Here is a 21,951-nt window from a genome sequence, read left to right as displayed (position 1 = left end):
ATCCTATGAACCTTTGATTAGACCCCCCCCAGACCCATCAGACCTCAGATCAGATGTTTAAAATAAATAAATAAACGTACCACGCTTGCTTCGGACGGCACTGTACAGATTTTTCCGGCTCTCGCTGTGTACTATGACCTGATGTGCACAGCTTCAGGTCATAGTCCATGCCTACATGAAGTACATCCTGCCGCTGTGCGTGGTCAGCGGGACCCAAAATAAAACCAGAGAAGATGAGTACAGCCAGCGCAGCCCTGACCTCACCTCCCCGTGCCATAATGGAACTGGTCATTAGCAGACTATAAGACACAGCCACTTTTCCCCCATTTTTTGGGGAAAAAATTGCGTATTATAGTTTCAAAAATACAGTATATAGCAATCATTAAGGAGGGGTGCATGAACAAGACTGTGTAGATTATGTCTGTCTAAGACTTTGGGCTTCACAGCAAGTTTGTCTGTGGGAAAAGGAGGCTTCAGGTACCCAGACATACTTTAAATGTAAATTGCAGATCAGCTATAGGAACTACACCCCACAGGTGAGCATTGTAGTGCCGCATTTTGATGAGAGAGAGAAGGAATATTGAGAGAAAAGGAGAGAGATATATTGCACCCCTGTGGCTGGAAGAAAAAGAGATATTACAGATATTGGAAGAGAAACAGACCCGTCTACTCCATACTGCATCCTCAGGGGAAACCATTTCTTGCTACTGTACAACAAGAACTGTGCCTATTTCCAAAATTATGTGTATGTGCCAATTGCCAAGTGACTTCAGTAAAGGCTGTTTATTTATTTCCCAAAATAGCCTTGTCGTTGCACTGCTCAACCACCAACACTGCACATTCTAGGCTATTACAAAGGGATCCCTACCTTGCATCCCAAAACCCACCAACACTAAGCACATCCCACCAATCACCAGTCAGGAGACCCCAAACCAAGGTGTGCGTGCCTTCCTTCATTGTGCTCCGGCCCAGTGAGAACTAGAGAAGGATTTCCACCTTGACTACTACAACCACCATCCTCACCACAACACCACTCCTATCCTCTCCACCTCAGGCCTTTTCTATGGGCTACTGCATATACTGTAGCTGTATTGGTGGTGGTAGTAGTGGCACTTGTGGTCATGCTAGTTGAAGTGTTAGAAGGACTGGTAGCAATGGTGCTAGTGGCACGTGTAACAAAGTTAGGAATCATGAGGGGAGGCAAGTAGCCCATGACATATCACACTCTGATAAAAGTGGTGTGTGCTCATCCACGGAAGACACCTAGCCACCATTATTTCTTAAGCTGTCCCCTACTTTGTATATGTTTCATGTGGCGGAGAACGCGTGACATCTCCTGGAATTGTCACTGTACAGCTAGGTGCACACCACCATTGACAAGAGGATAAATATGGCCAGGGACAGTACAAGTCCTTCACTGGGTCAATGTTTTGTGCAGCAGTGGGACGATGTAGCACCACAATAAGGCCAGGTGCTACTGACACCACATTGGTGCAGGTCTGGATCCCAAACCAGGTTCTAATCCACCTATCCCGCAGATAACACATACTCCTTGCAAAGTGCATGTGATCAATTTGGTGGTGCAACATTTGATCCTATGGTGTGTGTGTGTGTGTGTGTAAATTTCAGCATTTCTTATGCAGTGAACGAACAATCTGCCTTTACCACTTGGTTTGTGATTTTGCAACTTCCTGGAATTCCACCTTGGATATGCTGGACTGTCTGTATGAGCAGCGTAAATCGGTCAATGATTACATCATGCGCAAGAACACCACAGCAGGGAACATATGTTACTTTGAGCTCAGGCAGTAGCAGCTCATTAGGGACGCATGTCACATACAGTCAGGTCCATAAATATTGGGACATCAACACAATTCTAAGATTTTTGGTTCTAAACACCACCACCAAGGATTTGAAATGAAACGAAAAAGATGTGTTTTAACTGCAGACTGTCAGCTTTAATTTGCGGGTATTTACATCCAAATCAGGTGAACGGTGTAGGAATTACAACAGTTTGCATATGTGCCTCCCACTTGTTAAGGAACCAAAAGTAATGGGACAGAATAATAATCATAAATCAAACTTTCACTTCTTAATACTTGGTTGCAAATCCTTTGCAGTCAATTACAGCCTGAAGTCTGGAACGCATAGACATCACCAGACGCTGGGTTTCATCCCTGGTGATGCTCTGCCATGCCTCTACTGCAACTGTCTTCAGTTCCTGCTTATTCTTGGGGCATTTTCCCTTCAGTTTTGTCTTTAGCAAGTGAAAGGCATGCTCAATCGGATCAGGTCAGGTGATTGACTTTGCCATTGCATAACATTCCACTTCTTTTCCTTAAAAAACTCTTTAGTTGCTTTTGCAGTAAGCTTTGCGTCATTGTCCATCTGCACTGTGAAGCGCTGTCCAATGAGTTCTGAAGCATTTGGCTGAATATGAGCAGATAATATTGCCCGAAACACTTCAGAATTTATCCTGCTGCTTTTGTCAGCAGTCACATCATTAATAAATACAAGAGAACCAGTTCCATTGTCAGCCATACATGCCCACGCCATGACACCACCACCATGCTTCACTGATGAGGTGGTATGCTTAGAATCATGAGCAGTTCCTTTCCTTCCACATACTCTTCTCTTTCCAGCACTCTGGTACAAGTTGATCTTGATCTCATCGGTCCATAGGATGTTGTTCCAGAACTGTGAAGGCTTTTTTAGATGTTGTTTGGCAAACTCTAATCTGGCCTTCCTGTTTTTGAGGCTCACCATTGGTTTACATCTTGTGGTGAACCCTTTGTATTCACTCTGGTGAAGTCTTATCTTGATTGTTGACTTTGACACACATACACCTACCTCCTGGAGAGTGTTCTTGATCTGGCCAACTGTTGTGAAGGGTGTTTTCTTCATCAGGAAAATAATTCTTCGGTCATCCACCACAGTTGTTTACCGTGGTCTTCAGAGTCTTTTGGTGTTGCTGAGCTCACCAGTGCGTTCCTTCTTTTTAAGAATGTTCCAAACCGTTGTTTTGTAATGTTTTTGCTATCTCTCTGATGGGTTTGTTTTGTTTTTTCAGCCTAATGATGGCTTGCTTCACTGATAGTGACAGCTCTTTGGATTTCATCTTGAGAGTTGACAGCAACAGATTCCAAATGCAAATAGCACACTTGAAATTAACTCTGGACCTTTTATCTGCTCATTGTAATTGGGATAATGAGGGAATAACACACACCTAGCCATGGAACAGCTGAGAAGCCAATTGTCCCATTACTTTTGGGAGGCACATATGCAAACTGTTGTAATTCCTACACCATTCACCTGATTTGGATGTAAATACGCTCAAATTAAAGCTGACAGTCTGCAGTTAAAGCACATCTTGTTTGTTTCATTTCAAATCCATTGTGGTGGTGCATAGAGCCAAAAATTTTAGAATTGTGCCATTGTCCCAATATTTATGGACCTGACTGTATGTACTCATGTCCTTTAAAAAGGCCACCAAATTTGTCAGTAAGAACAACAGCAGCATCCACCTGAACAAATGCTTACAATAATGCAACAGGGGATGATGGAAGAAGAACAGCTTCTTGCTTGCCTCTGTGAGGACAAGGAGGCGTTGATTGTGGAGGGGACAATAAGTTTTCACATGCGCCGTTAATGGATGAGACTCACACTCATTGTGGCAAACATAATGATGATGATGATGATGACACTGGCCATGAACAACCATTTCAGGGCAGGGCAGAGAACAAAATAACTGGTTCCTCGGGCACACTGGTGAGCATGGCAAGCTGCATGCTTGATTGATTAAGTGGTGACAAGCATTTTGTTAGCATCAAGCAAAGGGATGACTATTGCATAGCCATACTTTTAGACTCTTGTAAAAGGAAAATGGGGGAGTTATTACACAGATCTGGAGAAGAGTATAAAAATGTCTGCTGCACTGAAAATTCCAAAAAGCACAGTGGCCTTCATAATTCTTAAATGGAAAAAGTTTGGAACAGCCAGGACTCTTCCTAAAGCTGTCCACTCCACCAAACTAAGCAATTGAGTAGAAGGTCCTTGGTAAGAGAGATGACCAAGAACCCAATGGTCACTCTAGTTGGCTACTCTACTATTGCAGAGTAGCCAGAATAATGCCTCTCCTCAGTAAACACTCATGAAAGCATGTCTGGAGTTTGCAAACAAGCACTTTAAGGACTCTTAGACTGTGAGAAAAAAAGATTATCTGGTCTGATGAAGCCAAGATTGAATTTTCAATTCTTTCTCAATTCTAAGTGTCATATCTGCAGGAAACCAGGCACTGCTCATCACCTGCCCAGTATTAAGCATGGTGGAAACTTCATACTGTCAGGGTGTTTTTTTAGTGTCTGAGACGGGGAGGCTGGTCAGGGTTGAGGAAAAGCTAAATGGAGCAAAGTATAGAGAAATTCTTGATGAAAACCTGATTCAGAGTGCTCTGGTCCTCAGACCAACAAGACAGTGATCCTAACCACACAGACAAAACAACAAAGGAGTGGCTTAAGGCCAACTCTGTGAATGTCCTTGAGTGGCTCACCAAGAGCCCTGATTGGAACCCAATCAAACATCTCTGGAAAAGCATGAACATGGCTGTCCACCGACGGTCCCATTCCAACCTAATAGAGCTTGAGAGGCTCTGTAGAGAAGAGTGGCAGAAAATCTCCAAATCCAGGTGTGCAAACCTTGTGGCATCATACCCAAAAAGACAGGAAACTGTAATCGCAGAAGGTGCGTCACTTTAGTACTGAGTAAAGGGTCTGAACAATTCTATCAATGCAATATTTTAGTTTAAAATAAATTAGTGAAGATTTTGAACATTTTGTTTTCACTTTGTCATTATTATGGGATACTGAGTGCAGAATGATGGGGATTTTTTTTTTTTATATAGCAAAGACAGCAACATAAAAAGTGAAAGGGTCTGAAGATTTTACAAATGCTCAGTATTTTCTGTAAAATACTATCAAGCCTGTTTCTACTTTTTAAGACGGGTTAATATTTGGATTACTCATGCACACGACCGTATTTTGGGTCTGCGTCTGATCTTCATTTTTGTTATGTTCAGGCGTGGACTTTATTTCTATGGGACCACTAAAAATGCAAATAGTCCGTATCTGTGTGTCTGTTGTGCAAATTAAAGAGCATTTCTTATTCTGGTCCATTTTGCAGACAATAGGCATTTCTATTACTGGGCCTGTGAAAAATGAAGCATTCACACGGCCGGTAACCGTATTTTGCAGACCACAAAATACATATGATCAGGTGCATGAGGCCTTAAAGGGGTTATCCGAGTTATGGAAAAAAAAAACTTATAAAACTCATCAGGATATACATATACATTAGTTAAGCTTGATTTCTTAAGAGAAAAACCATACTTACACCTTTGCATAGTTCTGTTATTCATGCTTTGTTTACATGCTCTCTCTCACTTGGATTTATGTGGATAGAAAAAAGAATTTTATTTCTAAAAAACATAAACAATAAAAAATAAAGTAAAATGAATTAAAGTACAATAATATATATTGGTAGATTAAAAGAGTCTTTTTCTCTGTACATAAAACTACAAATTGGAACGAATAAGGTGGTCCACCTATAATAAAACTTTTCAATCTATAAGGAAATGTTCACATTGAGTTCAGGAGAATGTTCACATTCAAATTAAAAACCGCATGGTTGTTCCTCTCAAAATAAATTAAAATGTGCAGTAATTTCACTGGAATATACAAAAAGGTTCACTTCACCATATATCAGGAAATCCCTATAATTGTGCAATCACTCAAACAGGATACTATATCTCGACTCAGAATGTCTCAGTACATGGGTAAATTCACAGGTAAGTATTCACAGTCATTCAAACGAGGTATTATATCTCGAATCAGGATTTCTCTGTTTATAGATAAATATTCATATTCATTAGCTTGAAATAATATTTGCATTCAGGTTCAATATGGTTAAAAAAGAAAGCATACATATATGGTCCGCTTGGGTTTATAGCTGAATATTCACAATCAGCCCTTTTTTGTTATGGCAATATTATCATTTTGTGATAAATAATTGCAGGCTGCTACTTACAGTTCTGAAGTTTCAATGCGGAAAGCGGAGTATTGTGCCTCGGCGTGGTGTCCCACGTGGTCTCCGGCACTAGTATGACTTACCTCCGCTACTTCTCCTCATTAGGAGCACCGCAGTTCTAGGACTAAGCCCGCCACCTCTGCACTATAGCACCGAGGCACGCCATCCCACGTGGACGGTAAACAATGTAGGTGTCACTGAAGCACAAAGTAATTTATTAAACAAAGGGTTAAAATTTCCACCCACTAATAAACTTAATAAGTTTGACACTTATATAGGTGTAAAAAAATGTATTCAAAAAATGTCTAAAAAAATATTTTTATTAAAAATTATATTGTAAATGGATCCTTAATAAAAGAAGATAAATATTATCACACAGAATTAAAAAACACTTTTAAAAATATCCTAGACAGGAAATAAGTGAAGTTAGCTACATTCCGCCAATGTCTCAAATATGATATTCGGAAAATAGGGAATAGACCAAAAATTTTTAATAATAACCTAACAAAAAAAGAAATAGAGGTGATCAAGCAATTGTAGGCACAAAAAGAGATAATAATTTGCCCCGCTGATCAAGGCGGGGCTATTGTCAACCAAGATGTAGAAAAATATAATAGAGAATGTAATAGACAATTAGGGGATGATACAACATATAAGAAATAAAAAAAAGATCCCACTGAAGAATATTATTCTAAATTGATACAGTTTTGCAATAAAGGTCTAGAACAAGAGCTTTTATCAGAAGATGAATACAGATTTATACTCAATGCACAACAACGTTTACCATTTTTTTATGGTTTGCCCAAAACACATAAAGATATCAGGATCCACCAGGATGTCCAATAATCTCTGGCATAGGTTCATTAACAGCTAATCTATCCGTGTATATTGATAAATTGTTACAGCCAGGATTGAAAAAAAAATACCCTCTTATGTGAAGGATACCACACAGATAATTCAGATAGTAGAACATCTAGATTTTAAATCACACTAGATAATAGGGACCTTGGATGTCCATTCTCTGTATACTATAATTAATCATAAACAAGGGATAGAAACTATGAGAACACAATTGATGATAGATGATCAACTCCCCTTGGAACAAATCAGTTTTTTGGTAGAGGGAGTTGAATTTATATTGAATCATAATTATTTTTATTTTGAATCCAATTTTTATTTACAGATATAGGGCACTGCCATGGGCACCAGGTTCACCCCCAGTTATGCTAATTTATCTCCGCCACAAAACAGCGCAGATATGTCTACAGATTCTGATTGACGCGTTCGGTCTGACCATTCGACTGCGGGTGAAAAGCAGAAGAGAACGACAACCGAATCCCCAAGCGAGAACAGAAGGACTTCCAGAATCTGGAAACAAATTGTGTGCCCCTATCAGAAACGATGTCTGAAGGAATGCCATGCAGTTTAACAATGTGATCAACATACGCTTGCGCCAACATCTTAGCATTGGGTAACCCAGTAAAGGGAATGAAATGCGCCATTTTGCTAAAACGGTCCACTACCACCAGAATCACAGTCTTCCCCGAGGAACGAGGCAGGTCCGTAATGAAGTCCATGGACAGATGCGTCCAAGGATGGGAAGGAATGGGTAACGGGAGGAGAGAACCGTCTTACGAAGAGCCAGCCACAAGAATCTCTGAGCAATGAGATCCACTGTGGTTCTACTCCCCGGGTGCCCAGCAAGGACAGTATCGTGGTGCTCCTTAAAAACCTTGTGTCGTAAAGCGACAAACAACCTCCCAGGAGGACAAATATCAGGAGCCTCTGCCTGGGCTGCCTGAACCTCTGCCTCCAAATCAGGATAAAGAGCAGAGACGACCACCCCTTCAGCCAAAATTTGACCCAGGTCTTCAAAGTTCCCCCCTCCTGGAAAACAACGTGACAGGGCATCCGCCTTCACATTTTTAACCCCTGGGCGGAACATGACAACAAAGTTAAACCTAGAAAAGAACAAAGATCATCTGGCCTGTCTCGGGTTCAGACGCTTGGCCGATTCCAAGTAGGCCAGATTCTTATGGTCGGTAAACACGGTAATAGGGTGTCTGGCTCCCTCTAACCAATGGCGCCATTCTTCAAAAACAAATTTTATGGCCAACAACTCCCTATCTCCCACATCGTAATTTCTCTCTGCAGAGGAGAGTTTCCTTGAGAAAAAAGCACAAGGTTGCCATTTGGCAGGAAAGGGGCCCTGAGATAAGACCGCACCCACACCCACCTCAGAAGCGTCCACCTCAACAATAAAAGGTAGAGAGACATCAGGTTGTACCAAAATGGGAGCGGAAGCAAAACTCTCTTTGATACTAGAAAAGGCTTTAAGCGCATCTACCGACCACGAGGAAAAATCCACCCCCTTTTTAGTCATATCAGTGAGTGGCTTAACAACAGAGGAATAATTCAAAGTGAACTTTCTGTAATAATTGCCAAAACCCAAAAACCGCATCAGCGCCTTCTGATTCTCAGGAAGCTCCCAATCAAGCACAGCGCGGACCTTCTCAGGGTCCATGCGAAAAACCAGAAGCGGAGAGAAGAAAACCAAGAAATTGAATCTCCGGAACCGCAAACACACATTTTTCCAGTTTAGCGTACAATTTATTCTCCAGCAGAATCAGCAAGACCTGACGTAGGTGTCACGAGAGTGTCAAGAGCCACGCCTGACTCGGTTATACCCGGGGTCAGGAAGTCGCAGCGGGTGGCTGTGCGCTCTATGTATAAAGATAGTGCTGATTCTTAATGGTAGCTTTCTGGGTTTGCCTTGCAACCCTTTTTGGCTCACTCAGGGATCCGTAGCGCCTTTCTCCTCAGCTGTTTCTTGTCCAGCACTCCCAACCTCCTTATATTCCCCTCTCCCACTTCTCTGGTTGCCAGATATAGAGCTTCCTGCCTGGACTTCTATACTGACCCACTGGAGCTGTGTAGCTGTGTTCCCTGATTGTTGTTCCAGAACGTTACCCTCCGGATCCCTGTTGGACTTTTGTTGTCTGCTGTTGTCGTCCACCTGGGATTATATGTTTTGTCTGTATTGTCTGTCCTCTCCTTGGTGTTTTCCTTTTAGTGTCAGTGGTGCGGACTAGTGTTCCCACCGCCTCGTTCACTACGTAGGGCTTATCTTAGGGAAAGCCAGGGTTTAGGCACGTGGTCGGCGTACGGGTGAGGAACCCATCTAGGGACGTCAGGGCAGTCAGGTGCCAGCCTCAAGGTGAGTCAGGGGTCACCACCTTTCCCTCTCCTTTGGACAGGGCCTTCCCATTTCCCTCCCTTTGCGTGACGCCGGTCATGACAGTAGGTGGTCCCGATGAGTCTTGAAATCAGGAGAAAAAAATCTAAATGTCATCTAGATATACCAGTACAAATTTCCCCATTAAATGATAAAAAATGATGTTCACAAAATGTTGGAAGACGGCCAGAGCATTCATCAAACCAAAGGGCATAACCAAATTCTCGAAATGACCCTCAGGGGTATTGAAGGCCGTCTTCCATTCGTCCCCTTCCCTGACCCTGACTAGGTTGTATGTTCCTTTCAAATCCAACTTAGAAAAAACTTTAGCCCCAACAATCTGGTTAAACAGATTCGGGATCAGAGGAAGCGGATATGGGTCACGAATTGTGATACGGTTCAGCTCCCTGAAATCCAAACAAGGTCTTAAAGAACCATCTTTTTTCTTAACAAAAAAAACCCCAGCGGCAACAGGTGACTTCTAGGGTCGGATGTGTCCCTTTCTCAGAGATATAAGTACGCATAGCGACTCTTTCAGGTTGGGAGAGATTGTATAAACGTCATTTTGGCAGCTTGGCGCCTGGGATGAGATTAATAGGGCAGTCGTACTCCCGGTGAGGGGGCAACTCCTGGACACTACTCTCGGAAAACACATCCGAAAATTCTGAGAGAAGAGATGGTACAGTCTTGGTAGAAACCTCTGAAAGAGACGCCGTGAGGCAATTCTCTCAGCAAAACTCACTCCAACCATTTATTTGCCTTGCTTGCCAATCAATGGTGGGGTTATGTTTAGTGAGCCAGGGTAGCCCCAACACTAGAGGAGTAGGTTAACCGCTTAGGACGAAACACAACATATCCTCAACAGGAGCGTCACCCACAGTTAAACGGATATTGTGAACTATGCCCTTTAACGATCTTTGAGAAAGTGGAGCGGAATCGATAGCAAAAACAGGTATATCCTTTTCCAAAGTGCATACCTGGAAACCATGCGTTGTTGCAAATTGATTATCAATAAGATTGACAGCTGCTCCACTATCTACAAAAATCTCACAAACAATGTTCTTGCTGTCTAGCGCCACCCTGGCAGGTAGGAGAAAACGGGAACTACAAGCAAACGGCAAACCTTCAATTTCCGCATCAACCTTGCCAATAGTAGCCAATGGAAAGTTTTTAGAGGGTTTTTTCTTTTTGTTTTTCTTTTATTACCCTCAGAAAACTCCATGAATCTCCTAGAGGGGCAAACATTAGCCAAATGATTTATACCCCCACAACAGAAACAAACCCTCCTCTGAGAGCTGAATCCTCTACTATCAGAGGCAGGCAAACCCAGCTGCATGGCCTCATCCTCAGAGGGGATTGAGAGAGACTGAGACCCCGGCGCACTGAATGAGACAGCCCCATTGCCCTTGGGCTGAATATGACAGGAAGGAGTAGTCTCCTCTCTCTCTCTAAGATGCCTGTCAATACGAACAGCTAGTGACATGGCAAAGTATAACGAGGCTGGTCTCTCATGAAAAGCAAATGCATCTTTCAATCTTTCCGAAAGACCATGGCAAAATTGACTTCGGAGTGCAGCATCAACCAGTATCAGCTGCCCATCTCCGAAATTCAGAACAATATATCTCTGCGGACTGTTTACCCTGGCATAAAAGACGCAGTTTAGATTCAGCTAGAGCAATACGATCCGGGTCATCATATATCTGCCCCAGGGCTATAAAAAATTCATCCACCGATCGGAGGGGCAGTGCCCCCACTGGCAACGAAAAGGCCCAAGACTGAGCTTTATCCCTGAGCAGCGAGATGATGATCCCCACCCTCTGCTCCTCAACACCAGAGGAATGGGGAAGTAGGCGAAAATGGAGTTTGCAAGCCTCTCTAAAGCAAACAAAATTCTCGCTACCCCCGGAGAACGTATCCGGAAGTGAGATCTTAGGCTCGGAACAAACTCCATGAACGCCAGCAGAACCAGTCACCTGAAACGGAGACACAGTTTTACGGAGATCTGCTACCTCCAGCGAAAGACCTTGCATGCGGTCAATCAAGGCTGAAACCGGATCCATGCTTAAGACGGTTAAGGCGGTTTATAATGTCACGGATGATGTTGCAGATAGCTGTAACTTATAAATAAACATCCGACTGGCTTGATCCAAAACTAAGGAGCATATGGGTGAGCCCTGCACTTAATACGGACGGAGTCAGGATCACCTAGAATCAAGCCAGCAAGGAAACACAAATAAAGGAAAGGACTTTTCTGAGCAAACAGCAGCAGCAGCCTCCAGCAGTGAACACCTAATCCAGGAAGTAGTATAAACCGCAAAGTGAGGCAGTATGGGAGGGAATATAAAGGGAGACAATTAGTCTAAATAGGTGACACCTGGGAGAAGGAAAGGAGATGAGAAAGTGAAATCAAAACAAAGAACGTCATGCAAGAGGTAGAGAAGAACGTCTGCCAGACCTTCTCACAGAACTGGCGGTGACACAAGGTTTGTGAGATGGAGAGCTGAACACTTCCGTGTGACATGGTGGAGATGCTTGGTGACGGAGGTGGTGGTGTTGGTGGCACATCCTCTGTTTGCTGGGCGGCAGGTGCCAACGTTCCTCCAGAGGCGGAGGAAGAGGCCGAGGCAGCAGCAGAAGAGGGAGCAGGAGAGGCCTGAGCCCTTTCTTGGTTTTGAAGGTGCTTACTCCACTGCAGCCCGTGTCTCGCATGTAGATGCCTGGTCATGCAGGTTGTGCTAAGGTTCAGAACGTTAATGCCTCGCTTCAGGCTCTGATGGCACAGCGTGCAAACCACTCGGGTCTTGTCGTCAGCACATTGTGTGAAGAAGTGCCATGCCAGGGAACTCCTTGAAGCTGCCTTTGGTGTGCTCAGTCCCTGGTGGCGGTGGCCAGTAGCAGGCGAACTGTTTTGGCGACGGCTGCTCTGCTTTTGCACCCTGCTCCCTCTTTTGCTACGCTGTTGGCTCGGTTTCACCACTGCCTCTTCCTCCGAACTCTGAAAGTCAGTGGCACGACCTTCATTCCATGTGGGGTCTAGGACCTCATCGTCCCCTGCATCATCTTCCACCCAGTCTTCCTCCCTGACCTCCTTTTCGGTCAGCACACTGCAGAAAGACGCAGCAGTTGGCACCTGTGTTTCGTCATCATCAGAGACGTGCTGAGGTGGTATTCCCATGTCCTCATCAGGAAACATAAGTGGTTGTGCGTCAGTGCATTCTATGTCTTCCACCCCTGGGGAAGGGCTAGGTGGATGCCCTTGGGAAACCCTGCCAGCAGAGTCTTCAAACAGCATAAGAGACTGCTGCATAACTTGAGGCTCAGACAGGTTTCCCGATATGCATGGGGGTGATGTGACAGACTGATGGGCATGGGTTTCAGGCGCCACCTGTGCACTTTCTGCTGAAGACTGGGTGGGAGATAATGTGAACGTGCTGGATCCACTGTCAGCCACCCAATCGACTAGCGCCTGCACTTGCTCAGGCCTTACCATCCTTAGAACGGCATTAGGCCTGACCAAATATCGCTGTAGATTCTGGCGGCTACTGGGACCTGGGGTAGTAGGTTCAGTAGGACGTGTAGCTGTGGCAGAATGGCCACGTCCTCTCCCTGCACCAGAGGCTCCACCAACACCACCACGACCATGAACGCGTCCCTTATTAGATGTTTCCCTCATAGTTAGCGTTCACCAAGCAAAGTAAAAAGTGGTTGAGTCTGTTAAAAATAATTATCTGCCAATAAAAACCCTGATGTAGGGTATTGCACTCAAATAATTTTTTTTTAAACTCTATATGACAGCGGTATTTGTGGCCTAAATTTCACAGTAACTTATGCACATCTAATCCTAGATGTGCAGTATATCAGAGTTTTTTTTTAACCCCAGTAAGCAAAAGCCATATTTGTGGCATAAATTTCACAGTAACTTATGCACTTATAATCATTGATGTGCAGTATATAAAACACAGTGTTTTTTCCACCCCGGTATGCGAAAGCTGTATTTCTGGCCTAAAATGAACAGTCCCTTATGGACCTATAACCCCAGATGTGAACTATAGGAAACAGAGTTTTTTTCACCCAGTATGCCAAAGCCGTATTTCTGGCCTAAATGTAACACTCACATATACACCTATAATCACAGATGTGCACTATATGAAACAGTCACTTATGCAGCGATAATCCTAGATGTGCACTATATGAAAAGGAGATTTTTTGTGAAACTCACCTGTAAAATCTTTTTCTCGTCTTTTCCATTGGGGGACACAGACCATGGGTATAGCTTAGGTTATTACTAGGAGGAGACACTATGCAAATAGTAAAAAACAGCTCCTCCTCCACTGGCTATACCCCTATGCTCCAACAGGAGGACCTCAGGGCGTGCAAAAGCAGTAGGAGAAGGAGATCAAAAACCAAATATTAACCAAGAAAAACAGACCCAAGGAACACCGCCATCGGGCCGCTAACCATAAGGTCCACTAGAAGAGAACCAACCCCTCCTGCAACAGACAAGAATGGGTGGGAGCTGTGTCCCCCAATGGAAAAGACGAGAAAAAGATTTTACAGGTGAGTTTCACAACTCGCCCATTCCAATGGGGGGCACAGACCATGGGACGTCCTAGAGCAGTCCATGGGGTGGGAAGACCAGCACCTCCAGAGGGAAAACGTCCAACGGTTAAACAGGAACCACAGCCTGCAATAGCTTGCGCCCTGGGGCAGCATCAGCAGACGCCAAAGAGTGCATCTGGTAGAACCTTGTAAAGGTATGTAAGGACGACCAGGTGGCCACCTTACAAAGTTGTGACGTAGAGGCTCGATTGCGCCTCGCCCAGGAGGCACCCACTGCCCTGGTGGAGTGCGCGGTAACCCCCGCTGGGTGAACCCTACCCCTGGACCGATAGGCCATGGCAATAGTCAACCGAATCCACCGAGTCACAGTGACCTTGGAGGCCGCCAGACCCTTACAAGGCCCCTCGGGAACCACAAAAAGGGAGTCCGAGCGGCAAGATGGGGCAGTCACCGACAGGTACACCCGTAGAGCACGGACAACATCCAGAGAATGTAGAGCGCGCTCCTTGGAGTTCGCCGGAGCAGGGCAAAAGGATGGCAGGACAATGTCCTCATTAAGGCGGAAACCACCTTGGGCAAAAAGGAAGGGACAGGGCGCAGTACCACCTTGTTCTAGTGGAAGACCAAAAAGGGCTCTTTTGAGGAAAGGGCGGCCAGATCCGATACACTCCTGATAGAGGTGATGGCCACCAAAAAGGCCACCTTCCAGGTGAGAAAACTCAGGGAAATGTCCCTCAGGGGCTCAAAAGGAGCCGCCTGAAGAGAAGACAGAACCAGGTTCAGATCCCAGGGGGGCAGAGGAGGGACATACGGAGGGACCAAATGCGCCACCCCCTGCAGTAAGGTCCTCACCGGACCTAGCAGAGCCAGAGTGCGCTGAAAGAAAATGGCCAGAGCGGAGACCTGACCCTTCAGAGAACTCAGCGACATTTCCATCTCCAGACCCAACTGGAGAAAGGAGAGGACCCCGGAACGGAGAAATGAAGAGGAAAAACGTCTATCTTCTCACAAAAGGCAAAAAAGGCCTTCCAGGTACGATAGTATATCCGGGAGGAAGCTGGCTTTCTGACTTTGATCATGGTCTTCACGACAGAGTCCGAGAAGCCCCTCTTCGTCAAGATGGAGGTCTCAACAGCCACGCCGTTAAACGAAGTGGTTGTAAATTCTGGTGGAAGAGAGGTCCTTGAGACAGCAGGTCCTCCCTGAGAGGAAGAGGCCACGGAACGTCCACCAGAGTGCGAAGTCTTGCCATGGAGACACCAGAGCGTCCACTCCACACCAGAGCGTCCAGGCTCAACAACGTGGGAACCTTGTTGTTGAGCCCGGACGCCATCAAGTCCACGTCCGGGCGGCCCCAACGGCGACAGACGTCCTCGAATACGTCCGGATGCAGAGACCACTCTCCCAGATCCACCCTGTTGCGGCTGAGAAAGTCCGCCGTCCAGTTTTCGACCCCTGGGATGTACACTGCAGACAATATCGGAACGTGAGTCTCCGCCCACTGGAGGATCCTCATCCCCTCCTGCATCACCGGCCGGCTGTGGATTCCGCCCTGATGATTGATGTAGGCCACAGCTGTGGCATTGTCCGACTGGATCCTTATCGGGAGCCCCGTTAGGCGGGGGGTTCAATGAGACAGAGAGAGGAAAATTGCTCTGAGCTCCAATATGTTGATCGGAAGCTGGGCTTCCACTTCTCACCACACCCTCTGAACCGTCCGAGCCCGGAGAACGCTGCCCCAACCCAGAAGACTGGCATTGGTGGTGACTACTGTCAGAGAGATTGGGAGGAAGGATTTCCCCGAAGTCAGATTCTGAGGGGACAGCCACCACTGAAGGTCCATGCGAACCCGAGGAGGAAGGCGGATCCGAGAGTCCAAACCCCTCGATGTCCTGTCCCAGAAGGACAAGATCGCCAGCTGCAGAGGTCGAGTGTGAAACTGGGCAAAGAGACTGCCTCGAAGGAGGCTACCATAAGCCCCAGAACCTGCATGTACTCCCGGATGGAGAGACACTGGAAATGCAGAAGGCGAGACACCGACTCCCGTATCCGAGAGAACTTGCAATCCGGGAGGAATATCCGGGCTGAAGTCGTGTCCATAACCATCCCCAGGAAGGTCACCCTCAGGGAAGGTAGGAGAGAGGACTTCGGGAAGTTGATCAGCCAGCCGAACTGTTGCAGAGTCTGAACAGTAATCCTGATGCTGACTTCGGCCTGGGAACGAGAGGGAGCCTTTATCAGAATATCATTTAGGTAAGGCAGCAGAGATATGCCCCTGGTACGGAGAAGCGCCATGATTGGCGCGAAGATCTTCATGAATACCCGTGGGGCCGTCGCTAGCCCAAAGGGAAGGGCGACGAACTGAAAATGGCGAATCGCAGGAACCTGTGGTGAGATTCTGCGACAGGGACATGCAGATAGGCGTCCCGGATGTCCACTGATGCGAGGAACTCCCCTGGAAGAAGAGAAGCAATAACGGAGCGGAGGGATTCCATCCGGAACCTCCGCACCCACAGGGACTTGTTTAACAGCTTCAGGTCTAGGACCGGACGTACTGATCCCTCCTTATTTGGCACCACAAAGAGATTCGAGTAGAAACCTGCCCCCTGGTCCTCCAGAGGCACTGGGGCAACTACTCCCCTGACCAGAAGGGAAGACACCGCTTGTAAAAGGGCCGAGGCTCGGGCTGGATCCCCCGGAACACGAGACGGAAAGAAACGTTCTGGAGGTCTGGAAACAAATTCTATCTTGTAACCAGAACTCACAATTTCCAGGGCCCATGCGTCTTGAACATGAGCTCTCTAGACATGCTGAAAGGAGAGCAGACGGCCCCCCACCGAGAGCGGTGGGGGCGCCCCTTCAGGCGGCGGACTGCTTGGGAACCGCGGGGTGGGCAGAACTCCCCTGGAACTGTGCTCGCGGGCGCCAGGAAGGTTGCGGCTTAAAAGAAGGCTTCTTGCGGGAGTCCTGAGAGCCGCCGGAGGAGGGGGCTGTCGCAGACCTGGAGGAAGAGAAGCGCCGAAAGGACTGGTTTCTAGAGCCAGCGGGGCGAGCTCTGAAGGCGCGCTTGGATCTAGATTGGGGCAGGTGTGTACTCTTGCCCCCCGTAGCGTCAGAGATAATCTCATCCAGCTTAGCACCGAAGAGCCTGGAGCTCTTGGTGAGGGAGCGCTTGGATAAAGCGTCGGCGTCCCAGATCTTCAACCAGACCTCCCTGCGCTGCGCGACCGAGAGGCCCGAAATCCGCGCAAAGAGGGTGCTGACGTCCAATGAGGCCTCACAGAGGAATGTTGTAGCCTGGGACATCTGAAGGATGAAGCTTAGGGTGTCCGCAGAGGCATCCTGCTCCGCAAGGTCCTGATGATGGCGCTGCAACCACACCGAAAGCGCCCTGGCTACCCAGGCTGAAGCGAACGCGGGCCGCAGACCTGTGCCCGCCAGAGTAAAGATGGCTTTGGAAAGAGAGTCCAAACGCCTGTCAACTGAGTCCTGTAGGGAGGACCCGTCCAGGACTGGTATTGCCGTATTCTTAACCAATCTGGCCACCGGCGGGTCGACCTTAGGAGGAGAAGACCACTGCTGCACGTTATCTGCCGGGAAAGGATACAGAGTATCCATGCGCCTTGTAGCAGAAAAACGGTGATTAGGGCGTTCCCAAGCCTTAGAAAGGACATTGGCGAACTCGCCATGAATGGGGAATGTGACTGCCTCCGGCTTTCTGGAGTGGAAGAGGGGGAATTCCTGGCTACTAGTAGAAGGAGGTTCCCCCTGTATGTCAAGAGGCTGAACACGCCTCCAGGCGAGGGGGGAAGCAGAGTCATCAGAGGAAGGATGCTGCTGCGTACGCTGCCTCTTAGCGGTCGAGCGTCCTCTGTGGGGGACACGGGAGGTGGAGCGGTGCTAACCACAGGCACAGCGGGCGGCAGATCAGTGGCCGCTATGCGCTCCATAAAGGCCATGGCCACGCGCGAGACTTGAGCCAAGTCCACGGCCGCCCAAGCTATGGCAGAGGCCCAGGAGGGCTCCGCGGGCTCCGAAGGGGCGGAGGAGGGAGTGGGCTGGTTTGGAGGAGGTGGAGGAGGAAGATCCTGTCCAGAGGCAAGGCAAGATTCACAGGAGCCTGTAACCGACAGTGGCAAGCAGCAGACCTTACAGGATCCCAGTAGGACCAGAGGTGCCGATTTTGATTTTTGTGGGGCCCCAGGTCGTGGCATGATGGCAGCAATCCCGGAGTCAGGGTCTCCTACAGTTTGCGAACACTATCTGTCCTACCGTGACCAGAGAGGAGCAGGAGCAGAGCCAAGCGTGGAGAAGCGCTGAAGGCAAAGCGGAAGCGCCGGAGATGACGCGATAGGCTCCGCCCCTCGGTCGCGTCACAGAAGGTGCGGAAAAAATCCAGCGGAAAAATTGCGCAAAAAAATTGCGGGAAAATTCGTGCAAAAAATCCTGCCCAAAAAAATCGCACAAAATAATCACACAAAAATTTGCACGCGGGAGACCCCAACTCCGAAAGGATTGCGCCCACAGCCAGGATGCAGGGGTCAAGAAGGACACCCTCCACTCTCTCAACCAGCCCCCCCCAGATTCACAGGTAAGCCCTTAACCACCTCAGCTCCCCTAGCTTAAACACCCTTAATGACCAGACCACTTTTTACAATTCTGCACTACACTACTTTCACGGTTTATTGCTCATACAACTTACCACCCAAATGAATTTTACCACCTTTTCTTCTCACTAATAGAGCTTTCATTTGGTGGTATTTCATTGCTGCTGACATTTTAACTTTTTTTGTTATTAATCTATATTTAACGATTTTTTTGCAAAAAAATGACATTTTTCACTTTCAGTTGTAAAATTTTTCAAATAAAGCTACATTTCTATTTAAATTTTGTATTGTTCTACATGTCTTTGATAAAAAAAAATATAAAATAGCAAGTATGGGGGGGCACACTCAACTCAGTGACCCCATTTTGGAAAGAAGACACCCCAAGGTATTTCGTGATGGGCATAGTGAGTTCATGGACGTTTTTATTTTTTGTCACAAGTTAGTGGAATATGAGACTGTAAGAAAAAAAACAAAAAACATCATTTTCCGCTAACTTGTGACAAAAAATAAAAATTTCTAGGAACTCGCCATGCCCCTCACGGAATACCTTGGGGTGTCTTCTTTCCAAAATTGGGTCACTTGTGGGGTAGTTATACTGCCCTGGAATTTTAGGGGCCCTAATGCGTGAGAAGTAGTTTGAAATCAAAATGTGTAAAAAATGCCCTGTGAAATCCTAAAGGTGCTCTTTGGAATGTGGGCCTCTTTGCCCACTTAGGCTGCAAAAAAGTGTCACACATGTGCTATCGCCGTACTCAGGAGAAGTTGGGCAATGTGTTTTGGGGTGTCTTTTTACATATACCCATGCTGGGTGAGAGAAATATCTCGGCAAAAGACAACTTTTCCAATTTTTTTATACAAAGTTGGCATTTGACCGAGATATTTATCTCACCCAGCATGGGTATATGTAAAATGACACCCCAAAATACATTGCCAAACCTCTCCTGAGTACAACGATACCACATGTGTGACACTTTTTTGCAGCCTAGGTGGGCAAAGGGGCCCACATTCCAAAGAGCACCTTTAGGATTTCACAGGGCATTTTTTACACATTTTGATTTCAAACTACTTCTCACGCATTAGGGCCCCTAAAATGCCAGGGCAGTATAACTACCCCACAAGTGACCCCATTTTGGAAAGAAGACACCCCAAGGCATTTCTTGATGGGCATAGTGAGTTCATGGAAGTTTTTATTTTTTGTCCCAAGTTAGTGGAATATGAGACTTTGTAAAAAAAAAAAATCATCATTTTCCGCTAACTTGTGACAAAAAATAAAAAATTCTAGGAACTCGCCATGCCCCTCACGGAATACCTTGGGGTGTCTTCTTTCCAAAATGGGGTCACTTGTGGGGTAGTTATACTGCCCTGGCATTTTAGGGGCCCTAATGAGTGAGAAGTAGTTTTAAATCAAAATGTGTAAAAAATGCCCTGTGAAATCCTAAAGGTGCTCTTTGGAATGTGGGCCCCTTTGCCCACCTAGGCTGCAAAAAAGTGTCACACATGTGGTATCGCCGTACTCAGGAGAAGTTGGGCAATGTGTTTTGGGGTGTCTTTTTACATATACCCATGCTGGGTGAGAGAAATATCTCGGCAAAAGACAACTTTTCCCATTTTTTATACAAAGTTGGCATTTGACCGAGATATTTATCTCACCCAGCATGGGTATATGTAAAATGACACCCCAAAACACATTGCCCAACTTCTCCTGAGTACGGCGATACCACATGTGTGACACTTTTTTGCAGCCTAGATGCGCAAAGGGGCCCAAATTCCTTTTAGGAGGGCATTTTTAGACATTTGGGTCCCAGACTTCTCACGCTTTAGGGCCCCTAAAATGCCAGGGCAGTATAAATTCCCCACATGTGACCCCATTTTGGAAAGAAGACACCCCAAGGTATTCAATGAGGGGCATGGTGAGTTCATAGAAGATTATATTTTTTTACACAAGTTAGCGGATATTGATTTTATTTTATTTTTTTCTCACAAAGTCTCCCTTTCCGCTAACTTGACACAAAAATTTCAATCTTTCAAGGACTCAATATGCCCCTCAGTGAATACCTTGGGGTGTTTTCTTTCCAAAATGGTGTCATTTGTGGGGTGTTTGTACTGCCCTGGCATTTGAGGGTCTCCGCAATCATTACATGTATGGCCAGCATTAGGAGTTTCTGCTATTCTCCTTATATTGAGCATACGGGTAATGATATATTTTTTTTTCGTTCAGCCTCTGGGCTGAAGGAAAAAATGAACGGCACAGATTTCTTCATTCGCATTGATCAATGTGGATGAAAAAATCTCTGCCAAAAAAAAAAAGAAGGGGAAAGGCGTCTGCCAGGACATAGGAGCTCCGCAAAACATCCAAACCCACTTAGACCGTATGCCCTGGCAAACCCGATTTCTCCATTCACATCAATCGATGTGGATGAATAAATCATTGCCGGGATTTTTTTATTTATTTTTTATATACAAAGTGTTTGCCAAAGCATATGAACACCGCGCCCCTCAGCTCATATGCCTCGGCAAACGTATCTTTTACTGCAGAGGAGAAATCTCGTCTTGCAGCGCCGCATATACCGACTTTTGTGTAATCTGACAGCAGCGCAATGCTTCTGTCAGAATGCACATCAGTGCTGCAGCTGGTTCATCGGTTGGTCCACCTAGAAGGTAAAAAAAACAAAAAAAAACAGGCCGCAACGCAATAAATTTATTAACATTATATAACATTTGGACGGAACATTAACTTTTATAAACTTTAACATTTTGAACAGAACATTAACTTTTTTGCTTACCGGTGATTATTATTTATTTTTTTACCTTTATAGGACAAACCTCTCCTTCCCCATGGGACAATGTGCAAAGCGCAAATCGCCCAAAGATGTGGCAAAGTACATTATGCACTTTGTCCCAGGTGAAAGGAGAGGTTTGCAGCAGCTGTGAGTGAAAGGGCCCTAATAGCCCTGTGTGCCTGTCCTGTGAAACGCAATCCCTATGCTAAGTGTACCTGTGTGTGGTACTTCCGGAAACACTCCCCAAAGCATAGGGCAGGGTGGTCAGGGCAGTCAGGACAGAAATAGCGGGTGTCACGCCTTATTCCACTCCTGCTACAGACACAACATCTTTTTCGGGGTGGCGCTTGGGTTGAGGTACCAGAAACGACACTGGGGAAATGTCGCTCGTGTAGACGGCTCACTACACTGGTGGATGGGGCCATGGAACCTCCTGGATACAGGAGGTTCTCGATGATCTCTTCCTGAAATTTGAGGAAGGATCCTGTTCTCCCAGCCTTACTGTAGAGAACAAAACTATTATACAGAGCCAATTGAATTAAATATACAGACACCTTCTTATACCAGCGTCTGGTGCGTCGGGAAACTAAATAAGGAGCCAACATCTGGTCATTGAAGTCCACCCCTCCCATGAGCGAATTATAGTCGTGGACCGAGAGGGGCTTTTCAATGACACTGGTTGCCCGTT

This window comes from Bufo bufo, chromosome 5 (assembly GCF_905171765.1).
Source record: "Bufo bufo chromosome 5, aBufBuf1.1, whole genome shotgun sequence".
NCBI lineage: Eukaryota > Metazoa > Chordata > Amphibia > Anura > Bufonidae > Bufo > Bufo bufo.
The sequence above is the reverse complement of the archived record's forward strand: the minus strand, read 5'-3'. Positions refer to the sequence as shown.